Genomic DNA, 17,711 nt, shown 5'->3' with positions numbered 1-17,711 from the left:
GGACTACCACATGGCCACTGGAAATCAAGCTGGAGAAGACCGTGGAATGACTCTCAAGGCCTGTGAATGAGCAGAGACTGCTCCTAAGGTGCAAGCCCACAAGGTGGCCTGCCAGTTTCACAGCTGCTGGAGGAGACAGGAGACTCCTGGATCAGAGACAAAGGACTTTATCACTCGTAGCACAGCAGGCAACATAAGCCTCAAGTCTGCAGATGCCACGGGGCGAAGTGAAGCTGTACACAATGCATGATCTTCCCCAGAGAAACCGTGGGCTTAGGGAACCCAAATCTCTTCCACTGGGCAGGAAGCCTGCCTGACCTGGTCCTGGAAGAGACTCTATTATAGTGAGCAGAAAACAACTTGCCCTTTGCTTGCAGGGAAGCACCTTGTCTGATCACTGCTATACAAACATCCTGAACAGAGGGTCAATGCTTCTGCTTGAAGACATGTAGAAACCTGAGAGGCCCATGGAAACCAGCTCCCAGCAATGACAGAGAAAGAAATATGGGGTGACTGAGAAACAGGGCACAAAACAACCCAGATGTTGTGATCTTGACCTTGAGTAGATATGCACACGTTACATAAACACTAACACCAGACTGGCAAAATATACACATAAATGTTCCTAGCAGGGTTCTAAGTATTCCTAAGTTTCTATAATGAATAAGTATTAGTTTTACATGTGGAAAAGTACACATTAAAAAACAGTTCTTTGTAGCAAAGAATAAATAGCTAGCCCTTGTTATATGCTTACAAAGCACCAACCCTGTTCTAAGCATGTGCCTCACGTAATTCTCACACCAAAGTACCAGGCAAACACTGGTCATTGTTCCCATTTTCCAGATAAGGCAAACTGAGGCCTGGAGCTGTCACGTAGTGGGGATCAGGACAACTAGGATTCTGAACCCAAGTAGTAGGGCTGCAGATTTCACGTTCTTAAAACCACTTTCCTATGCGCCTGGAATAAAGCCTTGTTATTACAGGAGACTGAGCTCTCTTACCAGCAGCCCTTTTATTTATAGATATAATGATAAATCTAAAAATAGAGACTGGAATTGTCTTCTCTCCACCCAGAACATTAAATGAATCTAAAACCAACCATGGTTGGATAGGAAGACCCTGTAATAACATGCAAATGCTTATGATGGAGTTAAGAAGGCAGACCATATAATTTAGGCAGAGCAATATTGCAAATTTCAAAGAAAAAAAGACATATATCCACAGGGGGAAAAAAGCACTAGAACACAGTATACAACTATACTACTCTTTTTGCTTTAGAGGAATGAACTCTTGGGGATTTTTTATTTTTACTTTTCTCCATTTTCTGAATTTTCTGTAGCAGTTATAGTTCTTTTATAATGAAAAATGTTATACAAATTTAAGAAGCAAGACGAAACACAAAGGGGGGGAGCGGGTAAGAGCTCAGTGGTAGAATGTGCGCTTAGCATGCATGAGGTCCTCGGTTCAATCCCCAGGACCTCCATTTAAATAAATAAGTTGGGGGGGAAAGGAAATAAAGACAAAACACAGATGAAAGCTCATTGCAGACGAGGAGGGGTGACACAGACTGTCAGGCCCAGCCCAGCCTAGAGTTTATGAAGTGGCTGCCGGCAGGCCTCATCTGCCTGAAAAATGTTTAACTTGGCTGAATTCTCGTTTAGACAAATATTCATTGCTTTCTGTCGCTAGGAAGTAGGGAGAATTCAGATCACATTCATCTTTCTCTGAACACTTGCCCTCCTCTGACCCAGCAATTCCACCCCTGGAACGGATTAGAAAGAAATGCATTCGCATGTGAACCAAGAGGTGCAGTCTAAAATATCCATAGCAGCCTCTTCATTCTAGTCCCACACATGAAACCACCCAAATGCCCACCACAGTACAAAGATGCAATCAAGTGTGGTGCATTCACACCACAAAATACAGTACAGAAGTATACCCAGATGGGCCATTTTTTCTTTCTTGGATTGGCCCGCTCCCAATTCTCAGGAGTGTACTATCTTCTACTATTTTTTTACTTCACTAATAAAAATCTTGCTCAAAAAAAGATATATATATATACCCAGATGTAAAGTGCTAGTACAAACCAACAAAGCAGACGTCCAGTGTTAGAGGTCTGGGACAGTAGTCACCTCTGGGGATGGGGGAGACACTGAGGCAGCGATAGAGGAGGTTGGCGGGCAGGTGGGATTTCAGGGCAGGTGTGCTCTGTGTCTTGACATGGGTGCTGAACTGAACTGTGTGTTCAGTTTTCAAAAATCCATCTAGCTATGCACTTTTTTCCTTCTTTTTTTTTTTAATCTGTCTTTTATTGAAGTGTAGTTGATAGCTATACACTTATTTTGAATACAAAAGTATTTATTTTATAAGTATTATATTTAAAATAGAATTTTGTGTACATCTGAAATGTGTAGCTCACTGTACAGGAATTATACCACAATAAAGGTATTTTAAAAAACAATTTGTTTACTCATCAATTTCAATAAATCGTTATGCGGCTGAAAAATAAAATAGAATTTTAATCTGTCTACTCACAAAACCTAATTTAAAACATGATACATTTATCTCTAGCCGATTTGACGTTAGTCTTTTACAAACAATACTCAATTTGTCATTGTTTTCTACTAAGAACCTGTACTAAATGAAATTTGTTATTTTATCAGAAAACATTTCGCTTTAATCTTAAAGAGTGCTCTTCTAAATGAAGGCACCAATAAGAACCACTTTCAGGGGGCACAGAATTTCTTATTTCTTTAAGACTCTGTGGTTGACCACTTCTTCATTAGTTACCTGCAGCAAGACACCATCCCGCCAAAGGGGGGAAAAAGAATCTCAAGAAGTTTATCATGTGCATGTAAATAACCTAAACAATTTCAGGGGTGGTCTTAGGATCAAAGACTCAAGGGTACATACAACAGAATATGCCCTGATTATCACATTCCTGAAAAGGCAACAAAGCCAGTCAATCAATCTCTGATGATGCCTAAGAAATGAAGTTTGAGCAGCCAACCTGTCTCTCTCCTACAGGGCAAGGGATTGGGAAAGAATTACCACATTTAAACCCACGTATCTAGTGCTGGATACATATAGGATCTATAATGTAGACACTTTATTCATAGATATAAGTTATCTGAAAATAGATTCAACCATCTTGCCCTACCTTCTCCTTAGCCTGATAAGCATGTAAAGCTAGGACCCTATCAAATAATGAAAGAACAAAATGTCTTTATTTTTAATAACTCGTAGTTCACTCAAGATGCTTGATCCAAAAAATATGAACGCACAAGGATGTAACGATTGGAAATTTCATGTTTTATGAACATGTGATAGCTGTACACTTTTGACTTGAATACCTTTTTGGGGGCACGGATACTGTTGTTAATTAATGTAATTTTTTTAAAAACCTTTAAAATGACAAAAGCAAGGATGATAAAACCTTAATATTAAAAAAGAAAAATTCCAAAGTTCTGGTTTCTCTTGAAAAATCAGCAGCTCTAGAAACATGAACCCTGGTCCCCGCATGGGAAGGGCAGGGGTCTCCCAGGCTCACTCACTCTCTACTTCATCCAGCCCCTGGCCCCTGGCAGCACCTGAGTCTGCAGTCTCTCACTTGCAAGGCGTGGAAGCTGAGACTCAGAGAGAGGAAGTGAATTGCCTGAGGCCACACAGCAACAGAGCACAGACACAGCTGAAACCCAGGTTTCTGGGCCCTCAGGAGTCACCCTGTGCAGTCAGGGTGATTTCATCTGGGCTGGAAGGAGGCAGCGTCACATTTGAGGTGAAACTGCATTCTTGCTATGATTGCAGTGAACAGAGGCCAGGGGCCCTTCCCCTCTGGATTTGAAATCCACTGATTGCCCAAAAAAGTGTGTTGCTTCAAGCCCTGCAGTTCTCGATTCTTCTCTCATTCTTAAAGTAACTAGGTGGGGCGGAGGGTATAGCTCAATGGTACAGCTCATGCTTGGCATGCACGAGGTCCTGGGCTCAATCCCCAGTACCTCCATTAAAATAAATAAACATGGCGGCAGCTTGTACAGCCATGGCCAAGATTAAGGCTCAAGACCTTTGCATCAAGGAGGAGGAGCTGCTGAAACAACTGGAGGACCTGAAAGTGGACCTGTCCCAGCTGCACGTTGCTGAAGTGACAGGCAGCGCGGCTTCTAAGCTCTCCAAGATCCAAGTTGTTCATACATCCATTGCTCATGTTCTCACCATCATTAACCAGACTCAGAAAAAGAACCTCAGGAAATTCTACGAAAGCAAAAAGTACAAGCCCCTGGATCTGTGGCCCAAGAAAATATGTGCCATGCGCCACAGGCTCAATGAGCAGCAACCTGAAGACCAAGAGGCAGCAGTGGGAACAGCTGTACCCACTGCAGAGCTACGTGGTTAAGGCCTGAGCATCCAGGCATCAATAACACAAACTGGCAATAATCAATCAATCAACAAACCTAATTCCGCCCCCCCCATAAAGATTAAAAAATGTTTAAAGAACAAAGTAAACTGAAGCAATGGGACCTACCGAGAAACAGGTACTGACCCCCTTGTGATGCCTGCCTAACCCGAGGAAGACTTTCTGGAGAGCAGGAGCGTAGGGTACCCTCCCCAAGATCCAGGAGACCCGTGGGCATCAATGCAGGCAGGGGTCCCACAGGCCAGTAAATCAGTTTCACAGACATGGAAAATCTTGGGTTCAGATCCTTCCCCAACCTGTATACTCTTACTGCAACCAATTCCACGGGGCGACTTTTGGAAGCAAGGAAAGTGGGGCTTAAAATCTTCTCCCCTACCTGATCCTGAAATTTCAGCACAAAAGCTTCCATACATGTCCCTGTTTCTCTTTTCCTGGAAGGCTGCTGCTTTGCCACTATCAGTCCTTGGCCTTCACCGTGGAGGAAGGAGCTGAGAGCAAGTGTTCCCAGGTGGGGGGCCAGATACCTGAGATCCGAGGGTGAAGGAGGCACTGGTCCCCTCCACGAACCCTAATGAGCACTTCCTATGTTAGGGGATGTCCTTGTCCTCCAGAGAGCCCTGAATGGACGGACAACTATAACAGCGTAGCAGACACATCTTTCGGCACACGGGACACAGCAAATCACACAGGTGGGAAGAGGGTTCAAATCGCTTAACCTCATTAAGCCTTCGTTCCCTTATCTGCAAAGTGGGGCTTACATGCGTGCCCTCTGAGGCGTGAAGACTGGATGAGAAAGTCAGCTCGGTGCCTGGCCTGCACTAGGTGCTCGATAAATGCCAGCTGGGGAGAAGGGGCTGACCCCAGCCTGGGGATTCTCACCAATAGTCTCACCAGCCGAGTATGAAACCGAGTCCTCCTAAAACCAGTTTCCTTCCCCAGTTTATGATTAATCTCTCTCCCCGAAACTGTATTCCCTTTCTTGTCCCCTTTGGCCTTAATTCTGTGCTAACTGAACACTAATCAACCAGAATCAGATGATTAAAACTGCTGTTGTTGATAACATCGCGAATGTTCTAAAACAGCTGTTGTCAATAACATTGTTAATGTACTAAAGCTGCTATTATAGGCCTCATCATTAACTGCAAACTCAGGCTGTTTCTCCAGGGCAAGATGAGCTCATAGACTACACCCTCTGCCGCCCCCGCCCCTAGCCATGGACCACCTGGCCAGAGAATCATAAACCAGAGATACTCTGATTCCTGAAACTACTATTAAGAAAATGTCACAGGAATGCCACAAGACGATGACTAACCCCAGCTTCTTTGTTCTTGCCCTTGAAAACACCCCTAACTCAAAGACAAAGCTGGAGTGCTCCTGAGGCTTGTCTCCCACTCCCTTGCTTGGCGCCCTGCAATAAATCCTTACTTTGCTGCTACCTCCTGCTGCCAGTTGGGCTTTCTGTGACCCAGGGCCCATGAGCCCTTTGCTGGGTTATAAGCATTGTGGGCCCAAGCCCTGGTAGCTGGCTGTGCCCCTACCTCGTGGAATCAATTCCCTGGCCTGTAACAAGGGTGGGGATCTTGTTGTCCATCTCCCCCGTGTGTCCCCAGCATCCAGAACAATGTCTGCACACAGCTAGGGACTTGGTGACTGCATGAATACGTGAATGAACAAGTGCACCTTTTAAGTTCAGCTCAAATGACGTCTCCTCTCTGAAGCCTCTGATAGATCCCTCCCCAAGCTCCTGTGCCCTCACACCCCTACATTAGAGTGGTCTCTCAGCACCATGAAAATGTGTTCTCACCCACCCAGTGTCTAGCGCTGGGTGTGGGCTCAACAATACTGGCAGAAATGAATATGAGAATGGAATGAGTAATCAGAGTGAAGGCGGAGGTGAGTGATTAGCTGATAAACCCCCCTGCTGAGCCTCTGGCTTCCTCCCTCCCCTCCCTGCCCCCATTCCTGGCTCCCCAACCCAGTTAAGGATGCAGAGAAAACATGCAGGCAGGTCCTCCCTACCCGAGCTTGGTGGGAATTACTGCAGCACAGAGGGACAGTGTAAAAAGCAGACAGAAGGAACTCTTCCCTCCCTGGGCCAAAACAGGTGGAGTATCCCTGAGGGAGAAAGGCTGATAGGATATTGGCAAAGGGTTCATTCACCTTTTGCAAGAAGGTAACTGAGGCCATTCCTGAACTTCAGGCTGTGGGTGGGGTCCTTGCAATGGGTCTGCAATCCACTAATGAACATAATTTTAAAATGGCTCCAATATATATTTGTTATTTCACAAATTTATGTAAATGAAGTTTAAAGGAATAAAACACATGCTCCTTTACCCTTGGTGTCTTAAATCTGCTGTGGCCTCTTGTCCTTGGGTATTTTCTGAAGCACCAGAGGATAGAAAGCACGGGTCGGGCCTCTGTCCTCCACACCAACTCCCAGAGACTCTGCTCTCCAGATGCACCGGAACGGACCCTGGTGGCCATATTTGCACCTTGAGAGTCAGCTGCCCTAGCTGTAGGTGATTGGACCTGGGTTGGTCACCTGACTCAATCTGGGCCAATCAGGTTCTTCCCCTGATCTTACACCTCTACCACATGGTGTCCTGGATTTGTGATTTGTAATTTCAGGTGCTGGGGGCAGACCCCGTGGGTAAAGGAGAGTAAGCAGATTAGCAGGGAGAGAAGATGGAGAAGGGATACTACCAGGGTGTCTGATGGAACTTCTCTCTGGCTCTCACTCCCTCCTCAGGCCCTGTCACCCTTGGTCACTAGAAGTCAACCCCATTTCTTTGGATAAATTACCCCATTCAACCCTTAAGCTCTCCCAGGTGGCTCCCAACAACGCTAACGACTGCAACCCCAATTTCCGTGTTTGCAGGAAGCAGGTTTGTATTTGAAAGGATTCAGAACTAATGGTCTAGGCTGCATAGAAACCCAAACTTCTGTAATTAAAGTAATCACGTGTTAAAAGCAACATCAGAGGAGATCTGGCTTCTCTCCATGGTTAGATTCTTGAAAAATAAACTAGGAAAGGGCATATTTATCCTTCTTCTAAAGATAATGTTTTATTAGCTTCCTTGTTTTGGAAAAAAAAAAGTCAAGCAGCAATTTCCTTTATGAGAAAGAATTAATTAGAAAGATCTCCCTTTCCTTGGGCAGCTCTTTCTAATAAAACCTCAAGAGCAGCTGTGTCCTCGGCCCTCTCGATTTGCCAAAGGATCTTGTTACTCGTCCATGGTGTTTGCGTTCAAGAAGAATCTGAGATGGAGTGAAAGAAATCATGAAAGGGGTGTCTGGGCGGGAGAGGATGGGGGCCAGAGAGAAGTAGGGATGTGTGAACTACACTGGTTCACAGTTTGCTCTTGTGCTCTGGGTAGGATTCTCAGCCTCTGGGCCTCTTTTGTGAGACAAGGAGCTGGACTCAGAGGTACTCAGCTCCCTTCTGAGGGGCTCCGCAGACCCAGAGAGGGCCAGCCTCACCCACAGGCTCCCTTCTGGGCACCCATGGGCGGCTATGACCCCCGACACAGGCAGCCTGCAGGACAGAAGAGCAAAGGACAAAGCACTCTGCCCCAGGTCCTGCCCCCTTGGTGCCCCTTGCTCACCAAAGCCACGACCTCTGACCGCTTACCAGGGAAGCTGTCCCCATCACTCCCTAGACACACCTAGAGCTTTTAAAATGTGGATTAATTTCAAACAATTAAAATTGAGAAATATCACATAAAATCTCGATTTCTGACTCTTCTTGAAACATGAGATGATCTGGCAGACTTGTGCCATACTCCCAACACGCTGAAGTTTGCTGAGCTAGGTGGGGCTGTCACTTCAGAGAGAGCACCTGCTCTGTACAGCCCTGAAGTCCCCAAGGGGCAGGAGGTAGGGGGACCAACCATTCTGAATTGCCTGGGATGTGGGCTTTCCAATTTTAAAACTGGACGGTCTTGGAGCAAACCGGGGTAGTTGGCCACCCTGGTTCCCACTCAGTCCATTTGCTCATCTGTGGTCCCTCTGGCCCCAGAGTCGCAGTTTGGGACCCTGTTAATTATATGTTGATTGCATGCCCCCCATCTGTCTTGCTGCTCCAGCCCCTGACTCCCTTTGCCTTTATCAAGTGATGTCCCTACCTGACCACAACCACCAGCACCTGCATTTCTCTGCCCAGTGGGTCTTTCTTTGGCTGGGGCCCATTTTGCCCACCTGAGAGGCTGGCCCACCAGATGTGATGTTCCTGAGAGTAGTCCTGAGCCGATGCCTGCTGGAGAGGAGGGTCAGCACCAGCTGCATTGACCTTGGGTGGGAAGACACTCAGGTGTGTCCCGCAGGGTGGCCTTCAGCAATCACAACCCCTCTTGTTACTGGCTCCTTCCCTCTCTGTCTCAGTTCCCACCCCCTTGCTCGGTATCCAGGACTACCTCCCAAATGAACCCCTTGCGGTCCTGGGTCTGCCAGTGTATCCCGGACCTGACTGTATCACCAGCATTTGTGCCCAGCTCCCCTGTATCCTGCCTACCCACCAACCCCTTTGGAGCTGCTTCCCAGCCCTGCCCAGAGCAGTGGCCTGGGGTGTGGCCCAGGCAGTGGCTCAGTTCCTGCTGTGTCCAGGCCATCACACTGCAGTCACACGTGGATAAAGGCTTGTTGAATGAGGGTATATGTGACCTGCTCATGTGACCACAAGTGACAAGCGTGAGGCTCCCTGTGTGCATTACTGTGTGTGAAGATGGGATGTCCCTGGCATGTGACCCATGGTCCCACCCCCCATCATGGATGGCCCTGTGTCTTTGTGATAGCCTCAGCAAAATGCCTTGTTTTAAAAAAAAAAAAAAAAAAAATCAACTAAACCCTTGCACTTGAATCCTGGCCTCGAGGTCTGTTGCTTTGGGAACCCAAGCTAATCAACCATGAAATCCCCAGCACAGAGGCTGGCAGCTGGGGCACTCCAAAACCATTTTTGAGCAAACCACTGAAGAAACAGTTTTCCTGGGGTCTGTTAAGCCTCCCTGCACATCGTGGCCTAAGAGCCAGGCTTTGGAATCAGACTGGGATTCCCGTCACATGTGAGCCACTTCCCAGGGTCAGTTACTGCCCCTCTGAGCCTCAGGACCCTCACCTGTGAAATGGGAATAATCGACAAACGGGGCGAGGCTGGGCGGCTCATCGCCCAGTCTGCCCAGGGTGAGAACTCCCAAAATGCTGTCCTGTGTGTGGTTCCTGTTGACATTACCGATGTCTCAATCTACCCAGACCCGTGGAACCCCCAGCGGTCCCATGATGAAACTGTCAGCATCCTGAGGGACAGATTCCTGGGAACCTAGGCTCATGCTACCCAAGGACACACTGGACTAAAACACATCCACCAGACTGATCCAGATTCCTTTACAGCAAGACCTGCCTGGTGGACACACTGTCTGAAGTTTCCCTGCAGCCAGTGCAGAAGCAGAGATGTAAGAGGAGCCCAGGGAACATCCCAGAACAGATTCTGGATCTCACAGATACAGCCAGGCAGAGAAGTGAAGGATTGGCATGTAATAGTTGAGCTCTGGAGGCCCCTCTCCAGCAGGGATGGCTGCTAGGGAAACTGGCAGTGGTCAGTGGTGGAGATGCTGTCCCTTTGTCTCCATGGCTGGCAGACCCCACCCGCCATCATTCTCTATGTCTCGGCTACACTGGCTCTAGTGAAGCTCCCAGTGCATAATGTGACTTTCCTACCACAGGACCTTTGCATGTGGTAGTGGTTTCCCACTGCTGCACACAAAGCTTGGGAATCCCAAGACCACCTCACTTCCAACACCACCTGCAAGTGGGGGTCCCCAAGGTCACCCTTTGGTTTGATAATTCACTAGAAGGCTCACAGAACGCAGAAAAGCCATTACAGTCATGATTGCAATTTACTACTGTGAAGGGATACAAATGAAAATCAGCCAAGGGCAGAGGCGTAAAGGGCAGAGTCCAGGGGTCACCAGGCCCGAGCACCTAACCGCCCCCTCCCAGAGGAGTTGTGTGGACAGCACTTACTTTTCCCAGCACTGATGTGACAGCACACTCAGAGTACTGCCAAACAGAGATGCTCACCCAGCCTTGATGGCCACAGTTTTTACTGGAGCTCAGTCATGTGGACTTGGCTGACCATTCACATGATTGACCTTAACCTCCAGCCCCTCCAGAGGTCAAGCCCAACGCCCCCACCATAGATCACACTGGTGACAAAGATGATACAGTCTGGCCTAATGCTCCAGGTAAACAAAGCTACGCAGGCATTCCAAGGTCACCTTCCCAAACTGGGCAAGGTTAATCTTTACTACTCGCTGTTGTAACAAACAATCACAAACGCGGTGGCTTAAATACAAGTTATTCTGTTACAGTTCAGCGGGTCAGAATCCTGAAATGAGTCTCACGGGGCTAAAGTCAAGGTGTCAGCAGGAGCAGTGTCTTCTGGAGGCTCCAGGGGAGAGTCCATTTCTGGCCTCTTCTGACTCCCAGAGATGCTCACATCCCTTGGCTCATGGCCATGTCACTCCAATCTCTGATTTCTGTAGTCAAATATCCCTCCGCTTCCCTCTTGGAGGAACATGTATGATTGCATAGGGCCACCTGGATAATCCAGGATAATGCCCCCTGCCACCCCATTTCAAGAATCTTAACTTAATCTCGCCCACAAAGTCCCTCTGGCTATAACGAATTTCCCAGGTTCTGGGGATGAAGATCTGAACATCCTAGAAGGCTGTTATGCAGTTTACCACAGTTCTCCCCCAAACCCTGGGATCTTCCACAGACAATGTCTCCTCAGCCTTCTGATTTCAGTTTAAACTTCAGCATCTGCAGGGACTTTTCAGGGTCACCCTGTTTAAAGATGCTCCAGCACGACTCCCACCCACAACTATGCCCTGAGCACGCCCTCTTGCTTATTTCCTTCAGGGCACTAACTACAATGATGTGGAGTATTTACCTATTTTTTATTTTCCATCTATGTCTCTATCGTTTGCTTCTGCTAGCCCAGCAATGGCACAGAGCCTGGCGTGTAGTATGAGCACAGTACACTATTTGGCACTTCGTCTTTAAACAGACTTACAGAGTTTTCAGCTGATGGAGAGGCGCTGCGATAGCACAGGCGTCCATCGATGGGTAGGAACATGAGGTCGGGGAGTCCTGAATTTCACTTCTGGAGTTCTCTATAATTAGCCTCCCTGAGCCTCAGTCAGCAGATGGTCCTTATAACGTAATGTATGCAGTTAATACCCACAATACACTCAGGACATCTGCGGTGTGCCGTCAACACTGGTTCTGGTCCCATGAGAGCACATGGCATCTCAAGGACTTCTTCATTCAAGGCCACCTAGATGGACTTACTCATGTCCCAGCACTATGTAGGGCAGATTTTTAAAATCTGATTTTCTATATTCAATACCTTGTAATAGCCTAATAATGAAAAAGAATACGAAAAGGAATATATATGTATAACTGAATCCCTGTGCTGTACACCAGAAACTAACACCACATTATAAACTGACTATACTTTAAGAAATAAACTAACAAATAAATACCCTGTACATTAAGATACAAAAATAAATAAATAAAATCTTGTTTTCTATTCATGTCCTGATAAGATCTCAAAGGAATGTGCATAGACCCAAATTTTAGGACAAGTTCAAGCTGGCGTCACCATTTGAAATTCAAAGTTGTCATGTGCATCTCAGAAAAATCTAGAAACAGTGTCTGAACACGTTGATTCCCCAAGAGTCCCCCACTTGTTCAGCTCTGCCCCAGCCTGTCAACTCTCACTGTGGACATGCTTTGGAATCTTTCCTCCATAGGAGGGCACCCATTTTCCTTATAAAGAAACCTAGGAAAGCCCACCTGCCATCTGGGATAACTGCTGTCTGCAACAGAACAGTACTAGTATTTAGTTCATATTTTAAAAAAAAATCAACCCACTGTGGTCTTTTTTCCTTAGCCTGACCCTAGGCGATCCCTGTGAAATCAGGGTTTCTGTGCGCTGTAGAGTGATTAACAATACAGACAGTGGATCCAGAATGCTTAGGTTGAAAAGCCTGGATCCTCTACAGCTGTGTGACCTTGGGCAGGTTGCTCAAACTTCCCAGGCCTCTGTTTCCACATCTGGAGAGTGGAAATAACAAGAGCCTGAACGGCATGGGGTGGTTGAAAGGATTGAATGAATTAATCCATGTGATGTGCTTAGAACAGCTCTGGACAGGCAGTGGGATGCTGGCGTTTGACAACTGGCTCTATGTGTGCTTAGCATGCACAAGGTCCTGGGTTCAATCCCCAGTACCTCCATTAAAATAAATAAATAAACCTAATTACCTTCCATCCCACCCCTCCAAAAAAAAAAAAAAAAACTGGCTCTGAAGGGAGCCCTGATTTGCAGCGTTTGCTGATTTTCAATTTCCCTGGTGTAAATATTTCCATCACTGCCAATTTCAATCTATGGATGTGAGATCACCAAAGGTGGAGCTGGGAGAGGTGAGCACCAGGTCTAGCCAGAGCCAACGCACCTCTGGGCATACAGGGAGCATTATGTCAATCAGTGATTCTCAATGTGGAGTTTCCAGACCAGAAGCATCTGCACCCCCTGGGACTTTGTTAGAAATGCAGATTCTTGGGCCCTGCCCAGTCCCACTGGATCAGAAACGCCAGGGGTGGGCCCAGGGATCTTCATTTTAACACACTCTCCGGGGGATCTGTGCATGCCCAGGTGTCAGAACATTGGGAGGAAATGTTAGTTCCTGTTATTATATGTTTTAATACATTCCAATAATTATAGGGTGATTAACATAACGACAGTTCCTCTAGGTACCCTGAAATCACCACGCAAATTGCCAGTCTCATATCTAGCAATCCGGGGGGAGGGTTTTACCTACTCTCCGGGACACTGAAAGCCATGGAAGCAGAGGGGCTGCACCAGGGCCACACAGCTCATCCACAGCACAACCAGGGTCAGAGCCAGGCCCCCGAGCTCCCGACCCATTCTCTAGCCAGGGTCACGCTCAGTGATGCCTGGGGTCAACCTGATGACTTTGGCATTCTGCCTTCTCTTGTCTTGGTGGGTACATTTATTCTCAAATGCCCACCGGATGAAGGGAACACAATTTCACATGAGAAAGCACCAGTTTAGGGGTCAGACATTCAAGTGCCGACCCCACCACTGCCGGCTGCACGACCCCAGGCATGCAGGTTCCCACTCCCAGTGCGTGACAGATGGGGACGCTGGGTCACCACCTGGCACCTGAAGGCAGAGGGGCTCAAATCATCCAGGGTTGAAATCAGACCCTGAAACCAGAGCTCAGAAGCAGCGTGTCAGGGTGGAACCCAAGGGCCCCACGAAGGTGGCCTCTGCTATTAACTTTTTCTTTTTTTTAACTGAAATAAAAGTTCTAATCATGATAATTAAATAGCTGCCTTGTCCTATCCTTAGGATAGATTCCCAGGGGTTCCCATAGCATTTGAGGATGTGTGGATGTGGTTTGTTACTACCAGGGGTCCCCAAGAGTCAGTCATCACCCACAGGGGTCCCCTAGGGGGATAGTTTATCACAGGCACCATCCTCCTCCTGACCTAGAGTCCTCACCCCTACATCCCCCCTCTCCTTTCAGGTTTATTAAAGATGCTGTTGACTTCAGTACAAATAACTAGTGAAGTCACATGTTTGGCCTTGGGAGAAACTGATACACAAACTAGCCCCCTATGTGATGTCACAAAGCCTAGACAACACAAGGTTTACAAATGTTCCCACGTTCCCTCCCCATCCTTGTCACACTGCTGACATTTTAGGGCAAAGGCAGTAACCCCCATTTACTGAGCGCCCACTATGGCCCAGGCGCCCTCCTAGGTGCTAGAAAAAGAGACAGGAAGGGGCAGATGGAGCCGCAGTGGACGGGAAGCAGTGGGCAGCCTGGCACACACGAGACTAAATCAGCCCATTACAGCCTGAGATAATCTGCTGTAAGCCCACAGGTGGACTTACAGGCCTGGGGTCCAGGGCTAGGGGATGCCCACTGCCTCCTATGTCACATGTTCCAGGCACTTCCTCTGGCAGAGTCCCAGAATCTTGTTTTTTTAATGTGCAAAAATGAAATTTATCTCTCTCTAACTGCGCTCAGTTTGCTATGCGGGAGTAGAACATTGTTAATCTTGGCACATTAAGATAATTTACCCTGTTATGGGCTGAACGTTTGTGCTCCTCCAAATTCGTATGTTGAGCCCGAACCCCGCAGTGTGGCTGTATTTGGAGACAGGGCCTCCAAGGAGGTAACTAAGGTTAAATGGGGTCTGAACGGTGGGACCCTGATCTGATGAGATCAGTGTCCTCATAAGAAGAGACACCAGAGAGCTCTCTACACACACACACAGGGCAAAAGGACCCGCGAGGACACAGTGAGAAGGCAGCCGTTTGCAAGCCAGGAAGCAGGCTCTCACGGGAAACCAAATCAGCCAGAACCTTGATCTTGGACTTCGAGCCTCCAGAACTATGAGAAAATATATGTCTGTTGTTGAAGACCCTGGTCCATGGCATTTGGCCCAAGCGGAAGGAGATATATCCCCTCTGGCTTAAAAGCCTCTTTGGGGCAACTCCTCAGTCAGTTCAGGATTTTCACTTCATCAGGGCTGCTTTCTTTCTCCTCTCCTCCTGGCTGAGCCCTGGCTTTAGGTCCCAGAACCACTGGTAAAGCCTGACCATCATACCACGTAGGGGAAGTCCCATAAAGCATATGGCATTTCCCTTACCATGGGACATCCGGCTGCCTTGATTGGTCAGCATTATAAATCACAATATAATAGAAGCAGAGAGCTGCCTTAGAAGAATGTCAGACACAAACAGCCCATGTGCACAGTGTGCTCAGCAGGCTGAAGGGCTTTGTCAGTATTAATTAAGTTAACCCCCAACGCCCCTTGAGCTGGGATGCTCTGGTTAGCTTTCATGGAGAAGATGAGGCACAGTGAGGTGTAGCAACCTACCCAGGTCACAGAGCTGGTAAATGGCAGGGCCAAGATGTGAACACTCACAGAGGCGTGGTGAGGAGCTGGCACTCAGAGGGAGAGACCCCAAGTGACTTCCTTTGCTCTGTTCTCAGGACAAGCCCGTACTCCCCCCACGGCCCCACTATCCATCTGGTTAGGGGGCACTGTGCTGTGGCCCCTGGAGAAGGTCTGAAAGCATTGCCCACAGCACGAAGGGAATGGGTGCCCTCCCATGCTGCATCAGGGTGGACGTTGGTACAACCCATTTGGAAGGTGACAAGGCAGGACCTTCCCCATTTCAAAGGGGCATGTCCTCCTTTCACTCTCTGCTGGCTACATGTCCTCAGAAAATACCTGCACAGGGGCCCAAGGAGGCACACACCAGGACAGTCCTCGCAGCAGTGTGTGCAGTGGTCAAGAACTGGAACTACCCTGAATGTTCACCTATAGGCAAGTGGTTAAATGAATTATGGTATATTTATTCTGTGGAATATATTGTCAAAAAAAGAATGCTATGGCAGTATTTTCAGTAGCCAAGACATGGAAACCACCTTAAATGTCCATCCAAAGATGATTGGATAAAAAAGATGTGGTAAATATATAAACACAATGGAATACTATACAGCCATAAAAAGAATGAATTAATGTTATTTGCAGCAACATGGATGGACCTAGAAATTATTACACTAAGTGAAGTAAGCCAGGAAGAGAAAGAAAAATACCATATGAAATCATTTATACGTGGAATCTAAAAAAATGACATGGACTTATTTACAAAACAGAAACAGACTCACAGACATAGAAAACAAACTTATGACTACCAAAGGGGAAGAGGGGAAGGATAAATTAGGAGTTTGGGATTAGCAGATACAAACCACCATTTGTAAAATAGATAAACAATGAGGTTCTCTTGTATAGCACAGGGAACCATATTCAATAGCTTACAATAACCTACAATGAAAAAGAATATATATATGTATAACTGAATCACTATGCTGTACACCAGAAACAAACACAACATTGTAAATCACCTATACTTCAATTTAAAAAATAATAATAATAATAAATGCACGAATCAATGAACAAACACGCAAAAGAAAAAATGAATGCTATGTCTACACCAGGCTTTCTAAGTCTCAGCACTGGTGACATTTGGGACAGGGTCATGCTTTGTGGTGGGAGCCTCCCTGTGCAATGGAGGACATTTACCGCATCGACCCACTGGATGCCAAGTACCACCCCCAAATCTTACCAGTCAAGATCATCAAAATGTCTCCAGACATTGCCAACACATTTCCTAGGGGGTGAAGTCACCTGTGGCTGACGATCACTGGTCTGTCTGCAGTGAAGTATCAAGGGCACCAAAACAAGGTGAAACAAGGTCATAGAACTGCAGGCATTTGTTTAAACCCCCTAAGCTATGTATCTACATAGCTCTAGTTACAGATAGATATGCAGACAGATATGAATAAGGTGGAGATACAGATACAGATATAGAAACAGCTACAGATGCAGATGTAGATATAGATGCAAACAGACAGATGCCGAGATAGATTCATTCAATGGGTTTTCTCCAGTACCTGCTCTGTGCCTGAAACTGTTCTTTGTGCTGAGGGAACAGCAGGGAATGGGATAAAGTCCTGCTCCCCTGGGGATGACACTCCAGATGGGAAAGGCAGCCAGTGAACAAACAAACATCTGGTATAGGTGGTGACAGGTGCTCTGAAGAAAAATAAGCCAGGCCCAGGGCCTGGAGAAGCATGCAGGGTACTGTTTTAGAATAGAGGTCAGGGCAGGTGTCTCTGATACAGTGACACTGGGCGGAGAGCTGTGTGAATGGGGGATCTAGCACAAGAAAATCGGGTAAGTGAGCTCCAGGCGCAGGGAGGGAGCTATGCAAATGTCCTGAGGCTGTATCACATGAGTATGAAACACAGTGAGGAGGCTCATGCACCTAGATCAGAGGTGGTGGGGCAAGGGGTAGGCGGTGGGGTTGGTGAGACATCGGGGTCCGTCACATCTGGCCTTGGTGCCATTGTTACCACTTTGGGTTTTGCTCTGTGTGAATGGGGAGCCATGCAGAACCTGAGCAGAGGAGGGATATTTTCTGGCTTAGATGTTGAAAACCTCACTTTGGCTGCTGGCTGAGAATAGACAGCAGTAGGCAAGGAGGGGAGTCAGGAGACTGTGGTGATGAGCCATATGAAGGACAGTGGCAGCTTGGACCAGCTCCAACTGCTAAGCTTGAGAAGCCTGTGGAACATCCAAGTTGGAGCATGAAAGACCAGAGGATGGATGGTTCTGGAGGGGATGGGGAAGG

At 47.2% G+C, this 17,711-nt stretch overlaps 1 pseudogene; it reads left to right on the top strand.

Moving 5' to 3' along the window:
* The first annotated feature begins 4,039 nt into the window (after nucleotides 1-4,039).
* Nucleotides 4,040-4,400, top strand: LOC105079096 (large ribosomal subunit protein uL29 pseudogene; annotated as a pseudogene).
* Nucleotides 4,401-17,711: the final 13,311 nt, after the last annotated feature.

This window comes from Camelus bactrianus, chromosome 9 (genome assembly GCF_048773025.1).
Source record: "Camelus bactrianus isolate YW-2024 breed Bactrian camel chromosome 9, ASM4877302v1, whole genome shotgun sequence".
In the NCBI taxonomy this organism is placed as follows: Eukaryota; Metazoa; Chordata; class Mammalia; order Artiodactyla; family Camelidae; genus Camelus; species Camelus bactrianus.
The sequence above is the reverse complement of the archived record's forward strand: the minus strand, read 5'-3'. Positions and strand labels throughout refer to the sequence as shown.